This window comes from Topomyia yanbarensis, chromosome 1 (assembly GCF_030247195.1).
Source record: "Topomyia yanbarensis strain Yona2022 chromosome 1, ASM3024719v1, whole genome shotgun sequence".
NCBI lineage: Eukaryota > Metazoa > Arthropoda > Insecta > Diptera > Culicidae > Topomyia > Topomyia yanbarensis.
In genome coordinates this window covers 164,598,018-164,622,647 of record NC_080670.1, presented here as the reverse complement: position 1 = coordinate 164,622,647, position 24,630 = coordinate 164,598,018, and the positions used below count along the sequence as shown (strand labels likewise).

The following is a 24,630-nucleotide window of genomic DNA, read 5'->3' as shown; positions in this document are numbered from 1 at the left end:
ATTCCGAGCAGCTTTCTGGATTCCATTTGGATCCTAGAATAACTGTTCCAATTCTAAGGTCGATCAGTGAAACGCCCAAGTTTCACAGTTTACATGGGATTTTGCATGGGAAAATTTAGTTTTACAAAATAATTTCTCCAGGTGTTGCCCAATACCTCCCATTGTTAAAGGCAAAAATAGGTCAGTGTTAAGTCAGACCGGACTAAGTCGCAAAACATCAAAAAATTAGAAAATGGTAGCACTGGATAAAGAATATCGTCAGCTACATTCAACTTTTTCCAGATTTGAGATATGTAACAATAAACAAGAATTATGGCAAAAATTAATTTCCAATTATAATGTAAAGAATGCTGCGATTCAAACTTTAAACTCGTTTTTCTCGAATTTAATATTTAGTCACTTAGTCCGGTCTGACCTAACACCGACCATATGGCCAGAATAATCCACTGGATGTTTGCTGCCAGCTCTTCAACGTTTACCATCTTTTTGATTTTAGTATAAGTAAAGAGTCTTCAAAATAAAATTAGATAGTTTATAGTTAGATTAAAGTTATTTTAGTCTGTGTGATGTAATATTTTTAATCGAAGACAATACACAATCAATCAATCAAAAATTGCGTTGGACAAAATTCCAACTTACATTTTATCAAATTCACTGTTTTTTTTCATAGGTATTTGAACACTGAAACACAGAGAACAGACATCCATGATCGAACAAAAATGTTTAAAAAACGTGTGTAAACATTTAAATTAATATACGATAAACACTAGCGCCGCCACACTAACCTATCCCAACTATCCGTCAAATCCATTCCGGAACCGGTTCGAAATCCTGAATGGATTCAGTATGGAATCTTGCTCAAAGAAAACAACCGATTCCGACTCTATCGGTTGATGCATTTGAGCTGGAATTCATGCTGGAAGTCCGAACCGGTTCCGGACTAGTTTGAATGGGTAGAGGAATAACCGCTGTCAATTCAGTCGAACTCAGCCACAAAAAAAAAACATGACGATAGTAGCGCACCTGATTCAGATATCCCAACTACCTTCGAAACCGTTAGAGATTTTACACAAGTTGAATGCTGAAGATGGACGTCTGTTCTCTGTGACTTAAAGATGATCAAATTTTATTCAGTCTTCCTCAAAACCTTAATGACAACTACGAAACCGAAATAAAATTACTACATACTACTATCGTAGAAACTATACCAAATTTTTATAAAAAGTGAAATAATGCATATTTGGAATCCGTAAAAGTAAAATAATATAAACCAGATATCTAGACACGATAGTTAAATATAACATGGCGCATAGAAATCATAGCTTTTCAGAGACTGTGTAGTGACAATTAGAATGATCATAGCTTTTTATTTCGATTATTGAGGTTTTAACCTTATGGTCATTCGGCTCTTTTCTGGTTAGAAAAATCTATTTAAAAAAAATTCTACCTCTATGTAAGGGGTTGGGAATCGAACGCAGCCGAGCTGCGTATAAGGCAATCGATTTACCAAGTACGCTATGCCCGCACCCGATAATCATAATGTTCACCAATGTCTGAACCTTGTTTGGGACATTGAATAAATATCAATGCGACTTTTATACTGCATGTTACCCATTCTATGGGCTGTGACTATATATTAGGAAGCTATATTATCTCAAAATCGAGTAAATACCTACTCATTCGCTTAAAAAACTACTCCTAAAATGACAAACATGCAGATTGAAACAGACAACATTCGTCAAATGTTCGATGCATTGTTACTTATTCGACAGGTGTCACGCGTCTATTCTGATTTTCACTACTCAGTATCTGATCAACGCCACTGTGTTCACTGTTTCATATTGATCGGGCGTGTAGCGTGTAATTATCATTGTAGCAAAAACGTCTGCTTTTCTTTGACGACAAAAAGTAAAGCAATCAACTGTACCCATTTTTAAAATAACCAAAATCGATATTGACTTTAACAACGAGAGTATTCCATAAACGCTTCATAATTAGCTCTCTAATAACTGCATTTTCCCAGATCCATAGCTCGATTGATCATCTTAAATCACCCAAAACGACACACGTGTTCCCTATTCCAGATGTTCTCTCGTTCCGCCCGCCGAAGACGAGCGGAACCGTCAAAACTCAATGAGGCGTTTTATTTTTCAAAAACATGATTTATGCATGTTGTTATCTCTTCTGCCTACGAAGACCGCACCAGTGTTACTTCCTCGTGCAGTGATACGTGAATCCCGTGTATGTTTCAAATTACAAACGACAGTTGCCGATAATGTAAACATTCATACCGCGACAAACCCAGTTAGAACCTGCGAAGGATTTCCAATGCCTGCTAGAATATCTACTATTATTTAGCTACCTCACCACACGCAAGCAGTTTTCCACACATAAGCCAATTATTCGAGCACTCACCGGCGGCTTTGTATTTGCTGTTAGAATGTACCGGCTAAACAGTGACGGGTGCCATAAAATTGCAGTATGTTAGTTCGTACGTGATATATTGTTAACAGAAGCACGATTATTTACAGGAACAAAAGATTGATGATAACGTCTTCATAGACAAATACCTTAAAACCAGTTGAGTATTGTTTGCTATAAAATCCGTGAGTCTGCTATAATCCTTCGTACGGTAGTATCCTTCATGTAGTGCAATCACAAATGAATGAATCCTCACACTAATCACAGCTGGTCTAAAAATCACTCACTAAAAACCGAATCAAATCACTAAACATCACCTGCTACGACACCACAATTGGTCATTTCGATTCCTAGGGTTTTCCCAAAAGAACATCACTAAAAATCTAACAGTCTGAATGCAGTCGAGTTGCAAACGCGTGGGGACCTTAGCCCTGTACCGGTTGCGCGCTTATTTTTCCTTTCCGCTCTGGCGCGTAGAATGACGAGGACTGAAAGGCACCGTCACAGCATCGCGTATCTAAACCAGCGCAGTTCGAATTGCGAGAGTAGGAGCACCACCACCAGCAGCAGCAGCAGCAACAGCAGCAGACCCCGGCCACAAGGAAAACCGGGCGCATACAACGACGGCAGGCTGGATGGATGGTGGCAACCGAAAATCAACGCCATTCATCCCGTGTGTAAACAAAACCGTTGTCGTTGTCGTCGTCGTCAGAACCATAAAGAGCCTGGCGATGTTCGGCGCTCTCCCGGTCGGTCGGGCGGACGAACGGGACTACGACTTTACACGATGTGTGCCACGGGGAAATTATGACTGACTGCCACTATGAAAAGCAATTGCTATGTACATACATATGTGCCATATAGTGGGAGAGTGAATGGGTGGACAAAATTATACGATCCTCTCATTATGCAATTATCCGGATTTGCAGAACAGCTGTCCGGATTGGTGATTGTGTACCCGAGATATGAGACTAAGAGAAATCGCTAAACCATGGCACTAATCATTTTAAATTTGGTCCGGTAAGTTGGGGAAATGGTTTTTTTCTGTTGTTTTAATGATATAAGCATTAGTTATATTAACGACTTTTATTACTTTCCTAATACTTAATTGGGTAGTTTAGATTTTTTCCGATGTAGCTAACGTTGAAGATAAATTTTCACTTTTTTGTGCGCTAAATTAAAAATAAAAATAATTATATAAAATTGAATGTGTCTGGGTGCCCTCCTCTTCGTGCTCGTAGCTCCATTCTGGGGTTGTTGTGCTAAACCTTCCCTAACGTAGGGAGCTGACCCGGTTTCTCCCTTCTATGTCAGCATACGACCGTTTTTTGACCAGGCTTTCCTAAACTACAATATCGATTAGTATCTTTCAAATAGATACTAAGTGAAATATCAGTTTAATAGACATTTACAGATTCATATTAAACTTGCTCGACTATGGAATTTTAGTGTTCATGGCAAGTAGAGTAGCATGGGGTCACTTTGGACTTTGTTTGTCTTGCACTTTAATTGGCCAACGAATATAGAAAATTGTGTTTAAATATAGCAGACCAAGATCACTAACCTAAAGTGTTATCGAACGTCAGAATGTGGTGAGTTTTGACATGCAATACCACTTTCACCATTGATTCTTCTTCCCAGTAAAGTTCAGCCGGAAATGAACTGGAATTCTGGCTGGTTCCAGTTCGTATTCCGGCTCCAGTGCAACAACCGATTCTAACTAGAATCGGTTGTGTCACTGGAGCCGGAATACGAACTGGAACCAGCCAGAATTCCGGTTCATTTCCGGCTGAGCTTAACTGGGTTATAGCTTGGCGGTGAATTTCTAGTATGCTGATAAGTTTAAGTGGATACCTAATGAATCCGAAAACAGATATTGTTTATAATTTTCATATTAGCAAATTTCCTGGCGGAGACCGCTCTGCTAGATTTCTGTCAGTCTTGGTTTGGCAGCCCTATCAGATTTCTGCGCGTATCCTGTCGGGTTAGTTGAGCAAGGGCGAACGCGGTTTCGCTCGCGTTTTCTGGCAAATTTTGACAGGAACCGAGCAAAACCTTGGCATAACTCGGACATAAACTGTGCAAAGATCCGGCAATTCCTACCTGGTAGAATTTATCACGAATCGAGCAAAACATCTGACAAAGATGTGGCAGGAAGCGTGCAGAGATCTTGACCGTACATTTCTGGCTGGATTCTGGGTAAAAGTGAGCAGCATCGGTTGGTTTAACCGCTTCTGTCAGAAACGGTTGTTGCATTTGAGCGAATTCGTTGCCAGAATTCTCACACAAATCGCGCAAAACACTCGCAGAAACTCTGCCAGCATCAATTTCGCTTTGCTCAACTTTTGCTAACTTTCTGGCTTGCCACGTTGACCGGGATAGCGCGTTCTGTGGGCGATTTGGTTGCGAGTTAAGGGCGTGGTGAGTGGAAAAAAATGGCGGCGGCGTTTCACCCAAATTTTGCAATTGAGATCGCCCCCTATTTGCTCTCAATTTGCCGACATGTTGAAGGGCAAGTAGCGCATTCGAGCTGGCAAATAGCCCCCCGTTAGCCAGCAACTTGCCCTTTTTGACCTTTTTTCATTTGCTACACGGAAAAATAAATTTAACATTTTTAACTTACTTTTGAGTTTCACGTCGCTTTCGCACTTATTAGTGTTGTATAAAGCAAAACGTGAGATTCGACTCAGTCCAAGATGAAGAGAAAGAAAGGTGGAAACATTTGACACTTTTGAGTGTAATAATTCTATACTTTCAAAGTTAAGCATGGCGTCCGCGACCCTTGAAGAAAACATAAACATCCGAACGAGCATTCTGATTCTCTGGAGCACGATGTGAGAAAAAGCCGAGCTTCACCTCGGATCTACCGATCTACGCACTTAGGGACACTTTTTACCTCGAAAAAACCGAACAAACTTTGTGCTTTTCTTCTTCATATCCTCTTGTTTTTTCGGCATCATCAAAGAGAAATGACAACCGCACTCACACATAGAAAAAATGTGCACACCTGTATTCGTCTTAGACTCAGTCGAGGTTTTTCGTGGAATAAGGTACACTGAAAAAATTAACCACGTTAAAATCATGTGGAAATCTTTTCAATTATTTCAATCCACAAACATGAAATGCACACGGCTACGACTCAATAGCGTGGCAACGAACATTCAACGGTTGAATATGTTGTATTCACGTGGAAATTGTTTGAATTTAATTTGAAACATCACATGAAATGCGTTTTAATAGATTTCCATGTGAAATTCAAAGGAAAATCAATTCTTTAACTTTTTTACATGAGAACGCACATGAAAGTGATGTTTGATTGCATATGGTTTTATCGTGTTGATTATTTTCAGTGTACTTTTGAGTTGTTTAGGGTATCCTCAAAATTAAGTAAAATCTACTTCAATTTAAATATATTGAATTCAAGGTTGAGTATAAAAAACTTATCAATTAGTTGTGATTTTTGCCGTGCTGAAACTACCTTCAACACGGTTTACCAAATTTTACTTTATTCCACGATACCTCGAGATTGAGTCAAAAGAACTCAATTTTATGTAGTTTTTCGTATGCATGTACACACATTTAAGTACAAACAATAGAATTCTACGAGTTTACACATAAATTGTATGTTCGTGTCACTATAGAATCGTATTTAATGTGCCGTAGCTATAAAAAGCCAATGCAAAAATTATATGTGGTGATACTTTTCTCATCAGATCTATGTGCGAGCAAATAGTATGCATATGCTTTCTCTAATTGCGAAAATGCATGTGTAAAATTAATAGATATAACAGTGTTTTTGATTAGTGTAGAGAGCATCGTTGACGTGTCAAGTGAGTTTTTTCTTTTGTAATCATTAATGCTGAACACGAGATTTATGTTGGTTTTTTGATATTTTCGTTAATGAAATAAAATATACGGATTTTTACATGAAATATATGCTTGGGGCACGATAGGTCAGCCGTTTGTTGACACTATAGGTCACTAGTGTAATGTAAATTTAAATTATTTTGACAGAAAAATTGTACGTAATTTCGTGCAAAAAATGCTAAAACGAAGTGAAGAGGACACAAACAACGCTATTGTATCTGTTCAAGATGGCGTCAGTATTCGATCAGCCTCTAAACTATTCAAGATTCCGTTCGAAACATTACGTGCTTGCGTTAAAGGAAAGTGCTCGTCATCAATTAAAAAGCGTAAGATATTTCGTGTGAGTTAACAATATTATAATTTAAGGGGTTGTTGATGTAGATACATAATCGAAAAAGAGAAGAAAAAGGAACTCTAATAAAATGCTCCGAAGCGTAAACTTTGTCGTTCCACAGTTCAGCAACCGCGTGAGCTGGAATGCACAATTTCCATTCCACACTCTGTCGACGCAAGGACACCGAAGAAGTCATCAGAAGACTCAGCTTCTGAAAAACATGTTTTTTCTCCATTTCCTTCCTCGGTTTCATGATTTTTCGCATCATTTGCCACTTCCTCATTTTTTACCTGGATGACGTCAATTGATTGCATTTACGTTATCAGTTGTATAACCTTTCTATGAGTGCTTGTTTTTTAAAATCAATGCAAAAACACCATCTCACGAGCTCGCCAACGAATACTGACCTACTTGACCCCACTCTACTCTACATTTGCACCACTAGGTGGATTAACACGGTTTTTTATTTCATGTTTCTCTGATATTTTCCCGCTGGTCAAATGACAAAATATTGCTTGTGGGGCTAAAAACTGGATTATAACCACACTGCGCACTTACTATTCTTCTATTAAATTCTTCTCATAGACTGGTTAGTTCGACTGGTCTGTCTATAAAAGTATCATCTCTATCACTTGAAATACATGTGTTTTGACAGCTCGCAGTTTTCAGTAGCAGTTTGATCTCTCGCACTTTGAAAATGCGGAGTCCAGGTTGGTGGGATGTGCGCAATATCACTATAAATGTGAACTTGAATAGGAAATCCATAGTATTTCCTCCGCTATCTTAAAACCCATTCCACGTAGAGAGCATTCGGTACGTGTTGTCTCTTGCTCACTCAAAACACGAAAAAAATAAGGAAATTTTCTTGGGCGATCACATTTCACCCACCAGCTATTCCAGGACCATACTAGCCAGCCAAAACAAGACAGGCAATCTAGTAACAGCCTATGCCTGAACATAAATGATACGATAATCACTGTCCTATAACCATATGCAGATGCCTACTGTTGTCGGATGCAGTGGACTACACAAATACCCACACAGCTTTTGGAGCTTGCTAACTAAACCCGACTTATCATATGTTTCCAGATCTAACTGGTGAAAGATCTCGATGAGCAGAGAGAATGCATGCAACGAAAGTGATACGGCGGCCGCGGCCGGGAGTGTATCTTTTGTACATAAAATTATGCTTATGGAATCGCACGTTTCCCACTTTTATGACTGTGCCTGTGCTGTGTCACCCGCACCGCACGCTGATGCAAACCAGTGTAAAGGCAATATGTATAAAAAGCGCAGCAAATCATTGCGCTTATTGTGCGAAACTATACCTCCTAATAATACTGAATTCTATCGACGTAACGGAAGAAATTAGTCACGGAGAGAAGAGGTGCGCTGTTATTTGGACTAGGTTTGATCATGGTTTTCGGTGAATAACAGTACGCATACAGCACGGATGGTTTGAATCGGTCTCTGTGTTTTAGACCGAGTTTGAGGTTCTACTGAGAAAGCTTGGAAAAGCGGCCATCTTGGAAAACGAAAAAAGCAGTTTTTTCTCACACTATTGGAAAAATCTTCATGAAAATCAATCAGTAATACTCTACCAAAGCCCGGAATACATTGATTCATTTTCATAAAGATGTTCCCAACGGTGTGAGAAAAAACTGTTTTTTTTTCGTTTTCCAAGATGGCCGCTTATTTAGGGATTCTCAGTTGAACCTTAACGCACACAGCAAACATTGGAATTTAAACATGTTGATGAATATTACTTTGAAGTAGCATATTCACTATATTATTGATTGTCATGTTCACCATATTTCTTCATGAGTATAAAAATATTATAGCTTAATTATTAATTTGAAAGGTGACAAGTTAGTTTTTTCTTTCTTATTGTATCCAATCTTGTTCTATTTAATAATTAGAGTTAAAATTCGCGTCATCGGTTCTATATACGACATACAAAGCTAGTCTTTTGATGTATTTCGGTTAGCTTACCAACGCGTGCGAATAAGGATAACATAACAATCAGCAACTTATTCAATTGTTCGTGGAGAAAGAAACCAATATATAATTATCATTTTATTTGCTATATAAATACCAAAGTTTATACACGATAAATAATATTTGTTTTGTAACATCATAAATTACATAGGTATTCGCATATCTATTTCGAAAAATGTCACGAAGCACTAAAGGTGATCGCTTTTCATTATATTGTATTGTTTTTGGAATGTCGTGTTTCGCCGAAATAAAGAAACTAGGAATAATAAAATTGTTCATATACCGTTTGATTCAATTAAACATAAGCAGTACTCCCGACTGTCGGTAGTCTGAAGCTGAAGTTGTTTTTTACGAACCGAACATTTCCAAATTTATACAACAAACGCTAAATCTATCATATATCCTAGGCAGCCGGCAACCCAGAGCAATGAACATATGACATCACGTCTGAGAATTGCATATATCATATCACTTGTCAAGGTCAATCCAGATTTGTGCAACTCTTTACCACATCCTATTAACAAAAACTCCTTCCCGTGGTAAACGTGGAGATGTGTGTATACCTTTACACGGTCTTTATAACAACGTTTGTAACACTAATTGGCGATTTGTGGCAAAACCAAAATTAGTCATGCGACACCTATGATTCAGCTCATGAACTGGCAAAGTGATACAGTTTACTTTTTTTCACCCGTAAGTGAGTCGTAGCTTACAACAAAATCTTCATTATCTTCTCGGAAAAAGCTTACCACAGCCAAAATATGAATGAAACGAGTAAGAAATTTAGTTTTATTTGCAATTATTCTGAAATTACAGCCATTTGCAACTATTTGACTCATACATTTCTTCGAAATGTAATCGGGGTATTATTGTGGTTATAAAAAATCGTTCCATAAATAAAGTTCCAACTCGAAACCGAGACCCAATCAGTACCAATGTCAAACTCCTTCATATTTTGAACTACGTAGGAGATTCAGTGAAGACTATCGGAGAGAAGGATCGGCTGTGCATGATACAAAGCTGACACTTTCCTATTAGCCGGATATATTCTTTCCTCGCCTGATCTGGAGAGTTTCATGAATTTACACCATCTCATGAAGGTTTAGCTTTACTTAGGACGAATGGGAAATGCTGTTGCGGCGGCTACGGTGCTCAACAAATTACATTTCGAAACAGCGCGCATATAGCTCTGCGAATAATATTAGAAACCACCATGTTTTACACTCTTTTCGCAAGATGTTTACTCATCGTCTTATAAAATGATGGTTTTCCTTCATTTTCATAAACAATTATCAACAAATTGATCGGTAATTTGGTGTTTAAAAGTCATTTTTTACCAATGTTTACAGAAAATATATGCACTATGACAGAACAGAATAAAATCAGCAACACTTTCCTTCCAGCGCTATCTGCGAGCGGTTTCAACGTAGAATCGCCAATAGTCCTTTCCTTCCCCGATGGCAGTAAGGACGTGGCTGGTACCGTTATTGGCATTTCAAGGTATAGAATTCTAGAAACGTGCATATTGAGAATGGATGGCTACTCCCAGGCTCCATTTGTTGATTATCTGTGTAATTTCGCTTATTTTGGTCAATCACGTAGTAACAACTACGAATTGTAATTGATTCGCCTCTCACTGTCGTTGTTCCGTGCCTTAGCTTCACGATTATTTCATACTGCTTTGCGTTGCTATAAACATTGCAAGCTATCATGTGGCAAATATTTTCAATCAAATTAAGGGGTTATATCTACTTGGGTGGATCAAAAAATTCGAAAATTTTGTTTTTGTGTATTCTTTATGTACCTTCCCCCAAGAAAGTTGCTACAAAATTTCAAAAGAATCTGACTATTAGAACTGAGCTTTCCGCACTAAAGAGCTGAAAGTGCCCTGCGACCTAAGTAACTCTCCAATGTTTACGCGTTTATAGTTTTCCCCAAAAGACCAACTGTGCATATGTTTAAATGAGTGTCGAATGCTTGTTGATTCAGGAAGTCAATTTCGTCAGAATGTACATTAGTGTTAGTGCATTAATGATCTTTCGAAAAGTAAGTTGCTTGCAAAATGTGTTGGAGGTTTCGCGTAGAACAAACGAGAGGTATAATAAACTCATCTCGAAAATTAGTCCAAAGATTCTTCCTGGGGTGTTTTGCCAGTCGAAATTGCATCTTTCACTTCCGCTTTTATTTTCAACGAAGGAAATGTTGCAGGTTTGAGATATTACACGCATTGTCCTAATGTCCATCGATTCATCGGTGGTTCTAATTTTAGTATTATTTAAAATTGAACTTGTTAACGGTTCGAGATAGAGCTTTACTGTCTTCGATGGAATTGTAGAACAACACATTTTAGACAAATTTGCTGAAGCCATGCAAGCTTTAACTTTAATACTTCGTTTCTTAAAAAACGATTTTATTTCTATAACTTTCGTAGTTTTTATTTTACACTAAAGTACCCTTTGGACAACTTGAAGATTATTTTAAAACACCAGCTACTGAACTTTTTTCGTTTCAAAGTTATGAGAATTAAAATAGCATTATCTTCGATTAGGGCACTTAACATTAAATACCGTTGCTACCATATGAAATAGCATGCTTTGTTGTATAGATCACCAAAAAATGGCAAATGCGATATTTTTTATATCTTACAATATTTACTCAATACATAAATTATTTTTAGTAAATAAATAACTTCCTACAGAGAGAAGCTAGAGGTTCGGAATGTTAAGACAAATTGTTCTCCTTCAAAATATCTGAAAATACTTCTAAAGTGATACTAATGAAAAATCAAAACTGCAAAAAATATACAAAGAAAATCATTCTTTAAGAAACACTCTTATTTTTTTTGGTAAATTTCTTATAAAATACACGACATAGAGTTTCAGGGTATTCAGCAAAGTTTTTTAAAATTTTATTTTCTTCAATTTTCTAAAACACAGCGAAACTCTATCTCGAACCATTAAAAAGTTGATTTCCTGATTTTAACAAATTTCGAACCACCCTACCCACTATTTAAAACAATAGAAATTATAAAAATAAAGTGCAATATTTTATCATGTAAACGAAAGTATATTTTTTATTGTGTCTTTCACGGTGGACGAAATAAAAAATTTAAACATTACAAAGGGTCAATTCATGAAAAACCATTTTTTAATATAACTTTTTCAGTTTTTTTATTTTTCCAACTTATCCTTCGGATGTTTTTCGAAGCTTTTGAAGGCGAACATTTTCTTCTAACACATCAAAGCTCTAGCGTCTATCGTTCAAAAGATACAAGCACTTAATATATCAAAAATAGATTATTTTAACTCAATTTTATGAAATTTAAAAAATTTCGCTTTCGCCATTTTTTACTCAATTATAACTCTAATCATGACTTTATTTATTGCAGAGGGGGAACAACTTGACAGCTCCTATACAAATCGTTGAAACCACTTTTTTTTTGGGTCTGTGGGTCTAAAATGGCGGTTCAAACTTTATTCAAGAGGAATTTTTTAAAAAAAGCGTAAACTTGTTCACAGCGAAAATTTTCTTGTTCAGATTTTTTTACTTTGGATAATTCATTTTTAAAGACTTTTTGGGGGTTTAGTGTTGTTTTGTTATAAAAATAATGCATCTTTATTCTGATGCATTATTTTTAAATGATTCATGATTTTTTGGAATCATCAGCATACAAACCAGCGGCGCTTATACTAGTTAGTGAGCACCTTCATTTAGTCTTAAGGTATTAGGTAGTGATATTTGTATTGCAATGTAAACAACACACACAATGGTACTGGACTATTTTTCTTCCTCTCCGATAAAAAATGAGCTGTCATCACTTCTGAATTTCGTGGAAACCTTTGCACCGTAAATGTCGCAGCGCCTATCAGTTAGATGCTATGCTGTCAGAAATAAACAATCGAAATCAATCCCGCCTTGTCAAATGCGGAGTGAAAAATGATAATCACAAAATGATCACAATGTATTTAAGGATTAACGACAAACTTTCGAAGATTGTCATATGGGACAGATGTTTCAAGAGCGACGGGAGAAGAAAAAGTTCACACTAGAAGCGTACTCAAACCAAATCATGCATTTTACATTTTACATTCGGCACAATTTGTAATTCTTTCATGAAACTCCAAAATTACGAATTAACTTGTTTGTATTTATATTAAATTATTACGCTGTTTTGAAATGATCATCTTGAATACCTCTTCCGAATGTAAATAAAGGAAACAATTTCGTAAAAGACGTCACGGAATTATTTTCTCGCATAGAAATTTACAGTATCACAATTAGTGGACGGCGTTCTATGGTGGCGACATCATTTGAAACACGGTGGTTTCAAGTAACTTTGGCTAAACGTCAAGTTGCGGGAGGGTCGATTTATTGTTGAAAACTACTTTTTATTTCTTTGCCCTAATGAGATATTGTTATTTAAAAGAAGCCATTTTTGGCGAAAAAGTGCTCATAACTTTTCAACAAAAATAGTTAGACATGTGGTGCCATGAAACAAATTATTCGCCTTAAAACAATATTAAGGATTTCTGAAGACTGCTTCTGTTTTAAATAAATACCGCAAAAGTTATTTGAATAAAACAGTTTTTCTAAGAAACACAACCTTCGATTTTAAATTTGTTGTAAAATGAAAAGTATAACAGCTAGAGCTTACATGCCTTCAGCAAGCTTTTCCAAAATTTGTCATTCTACAACCTCGCTAAAGGCCATTTAACTCTAGCTGGAATGATTATAAAGTAAATTTTTAGATCTTGGTAAAATTAGCACCACCTTGACTGTTGTTTTAACAACAAGAAGGCGCTTACAAACTACGAAAACTTCTCCAAATACTTAATGAGGCTAAGTTGTTTAGTTTTAGAAAAATTTCAAAATTTCTGCTAAATTTGCATTCTCCACCACTGTGCATTGGTTCCTTTGGGCTTGAGACAATGCATACTAGATCGAGAGGCTGCTAGTTGTCGCCCATTTTTCTCGCTTGAAGGGAACCCGGGCAAAAGCAAAAAGTAGACATTATCGATAGGTTTTGTATCATATCCAAATATAAATTCCAGTTTTGGACCACTTTGTAGTGCAATAGAGTCTTTCACATTTATGCACACTAGTATTTCGTGGTTTGTTATGTTGAATATTAATATACAAACGTCAATTACCTTACCTTGGCAAGTCCGAGACGAACAGGGCTCGAGAGCATATGTGGTTTTAACGTTAGTGCCAAATCCAGGATTATTCCAAGCTCCTTGACATAAGGGTGTCTTGGAAAGCACGAGTCGAAAAAATGGTAATTAAACTGAGTCGGATGGCATTTCCACGTGAACGTAACGATTGACCATTAACTCGGGTTTAAAATCATTCTGTTTAGATCATACCACGTACTTAACATCTCTAGTTCACTCTGAGGAAGCTCGGCAACGGTTTTATCCCATATTTGCCGAAAAAAATTCATATCGTCGGCGGGGTCCTTGTAATTTGACGCCATTAAAGTAGAGGAGGAATATTACTGGACCCAGATGGCTTTCTTGTGGGATGCTGTATGTAGCGCGGAATTGTTATCACACTTACGCTGATTTCGTTTCTAGATCAGAGTCGCTCTAGGTTTGCTCGAAACTGGCATTTTTAAAGGAATTTTATAAACATTAGAGCGAAGTTAGAGCGACTCGAATCTACAAATTAAATCAGCATCTATTCCAATAAAAGAATCAACATCAATATTGGAGATAGGGGAATATTGCAAAAGAGAGAAGCATTTTTGTCCATCAGTAATGGAGGCCAAATTAGAAAGTCGAAGTCGGTGATCGGCAATCGGAGATTTTGTGCCATGGTAGTGACTTTTCGTAAGATTTTTGCGAGATAATATGAGATCTAGACGTTTAATGTATTTTAAAGCCATTAATGTATTTTAAAACCATCAAAGGTAAAAATTCGATTTCTGAAATTCCTTGTAACTGCTCTTTTGGAAAAAAAATCAGTTACTGCTTGTATAGTAATTTCATATGTGACCGTACAGTTCTGATTCGTTCTAAATTCAACAACAGTCTTTTTGTGATGTTGTACCTTTCATTTAATATAAAGTTTGTAGCAATCGATTTAGCCATTTCCGGGGAATTTCCCCAGGAGTATCAAATACCGTCGTAGGTGGCCAATGCAGTCAAAACAAATTTTAGTAATCATGTTTTTTTCTAGCTAGACCTGCAAATCCTAGTAATTTTACACCGGTGTTAATAAGTTTTACATCATCTTGATACCATGAAACTTATTGCGCGTCTGCATTCTTACACCCGTTACTCCAGAACTGGAACCTCGATTGAAAAAAAAAATCATCAAAATATCTCTAAGAAAATTGGGTGAGTTAACAGGGCGGGTCTCGGTTGAAAAGTCGTGTTCCAGAGTTATTTCAGAGCCTTTCTGTATACGAGAATGTCAAAAAGGTATAAAGTCAATTTTTGAGTGTTCTGGAAAGAACAAGAAATGACTTCCAATGGTGTGCTATGTTTAGCTCTTTTGTCAAAAATACTACGTGGTTGTAGGACAACAATGTTTTCATCAAAGTCGGTTGGAAAATGAAATAGCAGAGTTATTATTTTTTTTCCAAACTAGAAACTTACTCGCATGAACTTTTAATATGACGGGCTCATATAAAATTTTCAAAAATCGATTTTTTCTTTGCTCGATTAAGTACACATTGAAAAGTATGTGTGAGAACAATGAAGTTAAAATTGGGAAAAAAAACTAAGGATATAATTTTAGAATCCTAACAATGTCTCACTAACCTCTTAAGAAAACATGCGAACAAGTTTCTTATTTGGAAAAATAACACTGCCATTTTTCAACCGATTTAGATGATGAACAGGTCATTAGATGCGGAATTAAATGTTTTCTCCAAATTTTCATAGGAACTAGAGCGTTTTATCCTGAGAATGTTAAACAATTTTTATTATTTTCATGAAAAAAACCTATTTTAATCCACCTAGACGTGCAATTGTGCCTTTCTCATTTCTCCAAACTATGATTTAATAGCTGGTTCGTACAATATAACATTATGGAAATGTCTTTCATTCTTATTACACTTGGTAAGTATATATAAGAGCACCTTTTTGCATTCATCGCGGTATCGGTTTGAATCGGAGTTTTCTATGTGATCGCACTCCACAACCCGTAACTCCGGAGCCGGAAGTCGGATGGAGATGGAATTTAATATCATTTTTTCGGAGACGCAACACCTTTCATTTGAGACTAAGTTGATCAAATCGTTTTGGCCATTTTCGAGAAACCAATATAACCGTTATTCTGAATTTGGATGCTTCCGGATCCGTCGATGGTGGCCAGTGTGGCCAAAGATACTTTGAATGACTGTTGGTGACCTAGATCTACAAATTCAACAGTTGTGTTTACATTTTGGAAAAAATTTCACCTTTTTACATTCATCGCAGAATTCGTTAGAATCGGGATTTGCTGCGTGATCGTACGTATCACCCTGCAATTCAGGAACCAGAACTCGGATCCACACAAAATTCAACAGCAGCTGATGGACTTTTCATTTAAAATCAAGTTTGTCAAAATCGGTTCAAAAAATTCCGAGAAACCGATGTGGACAAATCAATAAATTTTGTTTTGTAACCATACTCTTCAACTCGTAATCCGGAACAAGATGTCGGTTGAAAATGAAATTCAATAGCAACCTATGGGAATATTATACCTTATTATTTGAATCTTAGTTTGTAAAAATCGGTTCAGCCATCTCCGAGAAACCGATGTGGACATTTTGTTAACACATCCGCACATATACATACATACATACATACATACATACATACATACATACATACATACATACATACATACATACATACATACATACATACATACATACACACATACATACACACATACATACACACATACATACACACATACATACACACATTAATACATAACATACACACAGATATTTTGCGATCTCGGCGAACTGAGTCGAATGTTATGAGACTCGGCCCTCCGGGCCTCGGTTAGAAAGTCGGTTTTTGGAGCAATTGCATAACCTTTCTATATGAGAAAGGCAAAAGAATAATATTTAATTAGCTTAATCAGCATGAGTTCAACGTTATCTTCGTGTGATTATATTTTGAAATGTTGGTGGAATGGGTTTGAAAGTGAAGGAAATGGGGGGTTAGTAGAGTGGGAGTGGAAGATGCGTCAGAAATCCTTCATCTTATTTCGGTATACGGGGTGGTGAAGGAAATGCGGGCGTGAGGGTGGTCCAAGGGGAGGAGAGTGATGAAGGAGGGAGGTGTAAGGTCAAGGCAGGGGGGGAGGTGCGGCGACGCAATACTCAACTGCATATTTTGCCTTCCATTTGAGACTTGGTTTGCGAAAATCGGTTCAGTCATCACCGAAGAACCGATTGTGGAATATGCCCGGAATTCCGGACTTCCGAAATCGTCGATAGTGGACAATATATTCAAAGAATGTTTGATTGGCAATCAGTGATCTAGATCTGCGATTAGAAGTAATTTGGTGACCATTTCAATAGTTTTTAGCCTCTGAGGTATTACGATTGTACCGATTTATATGGGAAATTCCTTACTAACCCCCCTCTAACTCCGGAAGCAAGAGTCAGAACCGAATGAAATTCAGCAGCAGTCAATGGTATTACTGTATCTTTCATTTGAAATCAAGTTTGTAAAAATCGGTAGAGACTTCGTTGGGGAATGGGTGTGATATTAGCTTAGGAACTGGGCGGGTTCCCCGGGGGCGTCATGAACCGTCATAGGTGGCCAATGTGGTCAAAGCTGCTTTGACTGATCATTAGTGATCCAGACCCGCAAACTAGAGTAATGTTATATCAATTTTAATATGTTTTACATCATTTGAACATCATGGTGGTACCAGTTTATATGGGAATTTTCTGTGTGACCGCACTCTTCAACCCGTAGCTCCGAAAGTCGGATCAACTAAAAATTCAATAGCAGCTTATGGGAGCGTTATACCTTTCAGATGAAACCAAGCTTGCGAAAATCGGTTCAGCCATCTCTGAGAAAATTGTGTGAGTTTAAATGACACACACATACACACACAGACATTTTCCGATCTCGACGAACTGAATCGAATGGTGTATGACACTCGGCCCTCTGGGCCTCGGTTAAAAAGTCGATTTTTACAGTGATTGCATAGCCTTTCTTTATATGAGAAAGGCAAAAACGCAAAATAATGGTTATTTCCATTCCATTTTCACAAAACGCATAGTATTTTTAACAAAAGAACATAACATTACCGTTGTAAAGGTAATTTGTTCTTTTTTCCAGAACACCAAAAAATTAAAAATAAGTTGAAAAATGACTGCGTAGAAAAAAATTTAGTGTGTGAATCACGAAAAACAGTTTGTTTTGCTAAGGGTCCATTAGATTTTGAGGGTACACAACATTTCTCATATCTCGCTTTGCGTTGAATTTAATGAGATCTATAACCTATACCCTTTAAAAGTACAGAATCACTGTAGCACTATGTTGTACATAAAAATAATACAAATTAAAACTCTACCCTATCAAGGCTCTATTTTTTTTGTCTGATGATAGGGCAATCAAATAATTAAAAGAAGTACATAAACCGCTTGTTCAGCTCGCTGCCGAACTTGCCTCAGCAACATGATGATCTAGCTACTGTTACTAGTTATAAATTTCTGTTATTTTAGCTACTAACGAGACCTAATTCATAACACAATATGTTACTGAAATTGTGTTCTGTTATAATCTTCTTATTTCATTCTGATCGGGAAGTGATTTACGCGGGTTCACTATTTAGTTTCCATGTGAAAATGCACTCATAATAGAATTTATAATCCGGGAATGCCTATCCCAACAATCGCGATTTTGGTTTGGATTTGACCTTGATACCAAATCTCACTAGTGATATATTTTTTTAAAATTTCATGTTAAAAGAGCACAGGTCATGTTTCTAAAAGTATGTTGTGCTAATACGAAAAATTACAGAAAAACTGAGCAATATTTGTAACCGCTCTTAAAGTCATAAATCGAATCCGTCACTCCCGATAGGTCTGTGTTACCAGAACAAAGCATAGCCTAGCAGCTCGTTCCAAGTTTGCACAGAGCAATAAACTTTGTATCCTATGTATGTACTTTAATCTCAAACAATAACCCCTCCAACATCTGCCGTCACGGATGGATGGAATCGACATCATATTTCCGCCATCATTCGAAAAACATGATACCCATACACAACAAGTTTCAACCGCGCACCAACCGACAAAAAATAGATCAAATCATGCATGTTGATACACTTCAGTGCTAACTTGCAGCGCAACAGTGGGTAACGAAACCAGTTATTTGCTATAATGCTGCAGTTGCACAAACACAACAGCAGAGCGGAAAAACACGCCCCCAAATGATAGCCGCTATTGGATGCTATAAAAGATTTCTACCCAACCACGCGCCAGCAGCGGTTGCTATTGTATCGAACTGGAAAAATGGCGACTATGTTTCATGTATCTGTATGTATGGCTCTTTTGAAAGGTACAGTGGCCTGGGTAACGAAGAGTGGGAAATGAACATTCGCAATGTAATGCGGTGGATAATTTCTTACCTACATGTAAATCATAATCACGGTGGATGCTGAGATGCAAAGAGTGAACCAAGCAAGGTATAAAAAGCCAGATGTGGTGTGTGCCGTCGAAAGGTGAAAAGTTTAATCGATTACCTAGCCTGGAAGGAGTATTCTTTTGGTTCCCTGGAAGTTGACGAGTGATGGGTAAACATATCTAATGGCGAAGTGTTTTTAAAACATCGTGTACTGTGAACATATATTTTACAGTTAAAGTGGCCGCTTCGCATACATTGGGAAGCATAAAGTCGGTGCTTCGAGAAGCAGATGTATCTTCTAGTAATATTGGATTGTTTTGATGATTAGTTGTACTGTGAAACATTGTAAACTAACATTATATCGCGAATTAAAGTTATTTGTTATTTAGTCACAAATTCTGTCTTTTCATACTTTTTCAACCTATCCAGCTTTTCACGCACCATACTAACAGCCAACATCAACAAATTAGTAAAATGTCAACGAACCTTTTTTAAAAATACTTGAGACATTAAAAGTCGATTTCTTCACCCTCGCTTAACTTTTAAACCAAATTCACCAGTACGTTTAAACCTGACTTAAGCACTAAACGAGGGTGAAGAAATGTGCCCTAAGCCACATGCTGTTTTTGATTTTTCCCGATGCAGCTTAAGTTGAAGATACGTAGTCGATCTCTTTTTTTTGCATTTTTGGGCGCAAAATAACAATTAAAAATATTTTATAAAATTGAATTATTACGACCACACCTTTTATTGAACTACCTTGATCACTATCCTTTTGCTGGGATAACTGTCAAACATGTAAACCCATGTGGCTAGTTTCACTATCAAGGAAGACCGGTAGTGTCAAATGCGGACGTGATTACATTTTCGTAGAAAATCAAATTTTAAGAGTTGAACATATATTGTTATATTTAGAAACAAAACTTTAACTGGTTTTTGCACCACGTGCCCATCCCACTGTACCCGAGTAGCAATGTTTGCATGAAAGTTTTGTTGCGAACTGGTTATGAAGTAGTTTCGGCAACAAAATTTGTTACTCGGGTAGTATGTCGTGAGCGTGCCAAATCTGTTTTTGATTAAGGATCAGGCACGACCTTATACAATTTTAAGGAAATTTGGCATACGTTCTTAATATGTAAGATGATCCACTTTTTAGTGGGCTTGAGATCATTTTCCACCAAGACTAACTTTCGAAAAGGATGTATGTATTTTTTGGCTTAGGATATTCTTGGGACTTAGGATAAAAAATCACCCGGTCAACCGAATGATACGCCGTTAAAACCAAAATAAAGGAAAAAAATCTCACTACGTCCAGGAATAAATTAAAACAATGTTTTAACTGGAGAAATAATGAATAGAATGTAAGAAAACATTGGAAAATAATTTTGGTAGTCTACATCTGTTTTGCGAATTAAATAAATTAATAATTAAATAATTCAATAAAAAATCGTCATTCGAGCAATATCGCTAGTGACTGCTCTCTTCATCTTCAATTATCGCTTCATCAACGCTCAATACTTCTCTATCTGACGGAACTGTGAACAATTTGGTGGATCGGATCTAGCCAAAAAGTAACTGAACCACCATGGGACTTAATGATTGGAAAATCCCTTTGTTGATTAAACTTCTTTGTACTGTATTTTTTATACTTCTCATTCGTTTTCAAAATGTTGGTTTTCTCGCCACTGGAGCATATTTCTTGCAAAATCATAGATTTTTTTCGAGAATACATTCGCAAAAAGAAGCTTGAATCTGCCAGAAACCTTGCTACGAGAAATAGCCTTGCCGAATATGCTTGAAATCGGTTTTCGCATTGGTTTCATCGTCGATCAAGACATTTCCATCGAGTTTCATCAGCACCTGATCGTGAAACTTACGGGTCACCGTTTGTTGTTTAAGGCTTCGGTTAAGTTATTTTTTTTCTCCGCAACATTTGTAACCTTCTTGGAGATGGATTTGCCGCGAAATACAGTGGTTAGCATTCAGTTTCTTTGTACTTAATCCGAAATGTTGAGATCAGTTTTGTTTTTCCGAACGACTTTCAACCGTAGTTGATGATGAGTGGTTCCACATTGACGCTTTGTTTGCCATATTTGCGGATAGTTACTGTCCTTGTACTACATAATCACTGGACCCACAGTACTTTTTAAGATAATCCAGTCGGTTTGCCGGCTACCGATGGCCTTTTATCCACTTGGCGGCTGATATAATCATTTTATATTGCTCTAGACAAATCAAGTCTAAAGACCGTGTTGCATCCGGCATCAGAAAAAATATAATCGCTGGTCTCCTACTCCCATATCGTAAAAAGCGACACCAATAGTACTTTCCTGCATTTTTAGGCATTCTAATATTTTGTACTAAATTAGTAAATAAATTCTTATCATTCTTCCTAAATAGTGAACCGAAACTAGAGTAGCTTTTTTCAGACTTGACCGAAATTAACCAATTTTGCACAGTTTATCTTTAGAGTGTATTAATTGCATCCGCTCAGTTGTGCAGTTGTCAGTAAGATTCTGATCGAGATGGAACCGATGACAATGGACTACAGGCCAAGAGCTGGATGAAAATAAGGAACAGCGCTCAAATAACTGATTGCTTATTTCAACCTCATGTTTCATCCAGAGGGCCAAGAAACGACTCGGATTGAAAACGTACAAAATTCAGAACTTCCCAAATGATTACTAACGCCAGCAAAATATTACCGAAAGTGTGCGCCCGTTAACGCTATTCTTGAAATACCGGTGTTGTGTCATTGATGATGAGACCTACACAGGCCCGATTAGAGGGGGAGGCAGCCAGGGCAATTACCCTGGGGCCCGGGTCGTATTTGGGGGCCCGCGATTTTACCCGGAAGATGGACACGTGCGGTATTCGTAGAAATGCAATAAAAATAGCAATAGTAATATCTTTGTAACTATTCGCCTTATTAAGTTGTTATATGAAAAAAATGGAAACTTTATTTGACAGTTGACATTTATTAAAAAAAAAAAAACGTTCTTAAGGGAGTTGTCTACTTTGTGAACAAGTTTTAAAAACGAGTTTTTTTTGTTTGAATCGACGGAATACACTACAAAATATTGAGAAGCCAATTTAAAGTATTTTCGAAGAAAGCAATAGAGCGTCAAACAGAAATGCGCGCGCCCACACAAACGCATCCGTCTTCTTCTACGTTCGCTTCTTCACTGGTGGTGCCGGTTGTTGGCATGGAGATACTGGGCGTGATTGTTGTTTAGTGAATATTTGTTCCTGTCAGATACGTACATATTGGTTTTGTAGCTAAAGATGGCCAATGTTTACACCCTACAATTTCACCATATTAGACATAGCGTGATGATTATGTTCCAGACCATCAATCAAGCAGAAGTGTTTGTTTCGCGAAATGAAATATATCCGCTCACTGTTAATACAAAAATTCTAATTTCCTCCGGGGGTTGGAAGTATTATTACTGCTATTGTAGCATCTGCAGATCGTTCAGCATCCTTCCGGGGGTGCAGAATTCTCTATTTAAATTGTTTTGTGTCGTTGCGCAGGTAACCATTAGCACTAATTTAAAACTCTAGATAAGCTATAAGATAGCATATTCATTGCAAACAAGCTGTATACAAGTATTGTTATTGCCTCAATGCATTTAAAATGTAAAGCATTAAATCTAGCACTATATCAACATACAGAACATAGACATCGTGCTAAAAAGCTTTTGAAGCTAAATGCTATGAAGCTTTTATAGAAAACTCTAAGTACTAATAAAAAATCTTCTTATAGTGCTTTGAGACACCGAACAATAACAAATATACATATGCGTTCCAATAGTCACCTAAACTCGTTAACCTTCATGTAATAAATAATGATGCAATAAACTTAAAATCAAAATGCAATTTCTGCACGATTTTTCAAAAAAATACAATTGCAAATATAATCCACAATAGACGTTTGCATAATTTAAACCGAACATCTAGGTAGACATTGGATTAAAACAAGTATACATGAAAATTTTCCCATCCCATTTCTATAGGCACTAAATCATCAATTTAAACAGTCGGCATGTCAAACAAAAGAAGAGAGGAAGGGTGGGCACGTTAGCGAAAGTTATTTTTTTTCTTTTGTTGCGTCGATAAAGAAGAGAAGAGTTATTTTTCAAAAACACGGCTCTATGTTAACATTGCTGACAGCCATTAAGGTGCTTCTGAACTAGCTCTATTCTGGCACACTATTTCGCCTTTCCGCCACTAAGTGTGCTTTATCGATCTCTATAGAACTATGAATCCGTAAAGAATATGTTTTGTATGCGAATATAGAACATATCCAAAGCCATTAAATAATGCTTCGTGGTCTCTTGGGTATATTCATTACTCCTAAATTTACCACTTCCTCAATCCTTCCCATCAGGGAAATCATAAAAATACGATTCATGGCAAGGCACAAATCTCCGATCAACATGAAGAACATGCCATTTGAACTAGATGCTACTGATTCATGATTCCCGAGTACCTGCAAATTGAAAAACTCGAAGCTATGGTAATTTTACCCGATTTGGATACCACATAATAAAAAGCTGTCGAAATTCTCCTGTCTGGAATGCTTTCTATGAATGTGGCAATATGAATAAGCCGGAGACTAATAGAAACCTCACGGACTCACGAGTTTTCCATGGCTGAAGAGGTACTAACTCATAGTAGATGTCTTAGGTTTCAAAGGGCCCGGCATTAATACAAGCCTTGGGGTCCGACTGCGGCTCTTGACGGCCCTAGACCTACATCAAAGCGGATTACAGGACCTACATCAAAGCAGTTACCGGGACAGGAACATTTCAAATGGTTGAAATGGAAGAAGCTATCGAAACTCGCTTCGAAATACCTGATTTGGCAGGCCATGCGCACTTGTGGCAAACGTAGGGATCCACTCGTGACAAAACGCACCATAAACGGTGAGATTTACGAAACGGGGTGCGTCCAGTAACGGAGCTTGTCGTTTTTGAGACAGCATGATCAAAATCCATTGTTTTGGCTTGATTTGGCGTCATGCCACTACTCCAAAACCACACAGGAGTGGTGTGCGCTAAATTTTGGATTTTTTTAATAGTTTTTCATATGATTTGTCCTTACGAAAAACTGAGGAAAACGCCCCTGAAGCGACTTATACTTACGATGTCTCGTAGGTGAAGAGGTTCTGTTTGCTGACCTACTGAAATCGAACCTTGCCGTGGTTCTGAAGAGACGAGGTCGAAACGCAAATACCTGGACTGACTAGTTATAGTTAGGTTTTGTGCCCTTCATGCATAAAGACTGTTTTAAACCAATTTTCTCTTTAGGGAGTGATATAGAATTTCACCGTGTTATCTCTAATTGCATTAGACACTTTATGTTATATGTTTTATGAGCGAGTGAATGCGCTTTTACCTTGGCTAATTATCCAAGACA

General features: G+C 37.2%; 1 protein-coding gene across 2 annotated transcripts in view; it reads right to left on the bottom strand.

Moving 5' to 3' along the window:
- LOC131680189 (protein single-minded) overlaps positions 1-3,057 on the bottom strand; it is an 82,854-nt gene extending 79,797 nt beyond the window's left edge. Inside the window, exon 1 of one of the 2 annotated variants that reach the window (XM_058960916.1) lies at positions 2,571-3,057. The gene's annotated coding sequence lies outside the window, so the exon portion shown is untranslated. Of the gene's footprint in view, positions 1-2,415; positions 2,435-2,570 lie in introns of those variants that run through there. The other variant, XM_058960921.1, reaches the window with a different exon arrangement.
- Between the last annotated feature and the right edge of the window lie 21,573 nt (positions 3,058-24,630).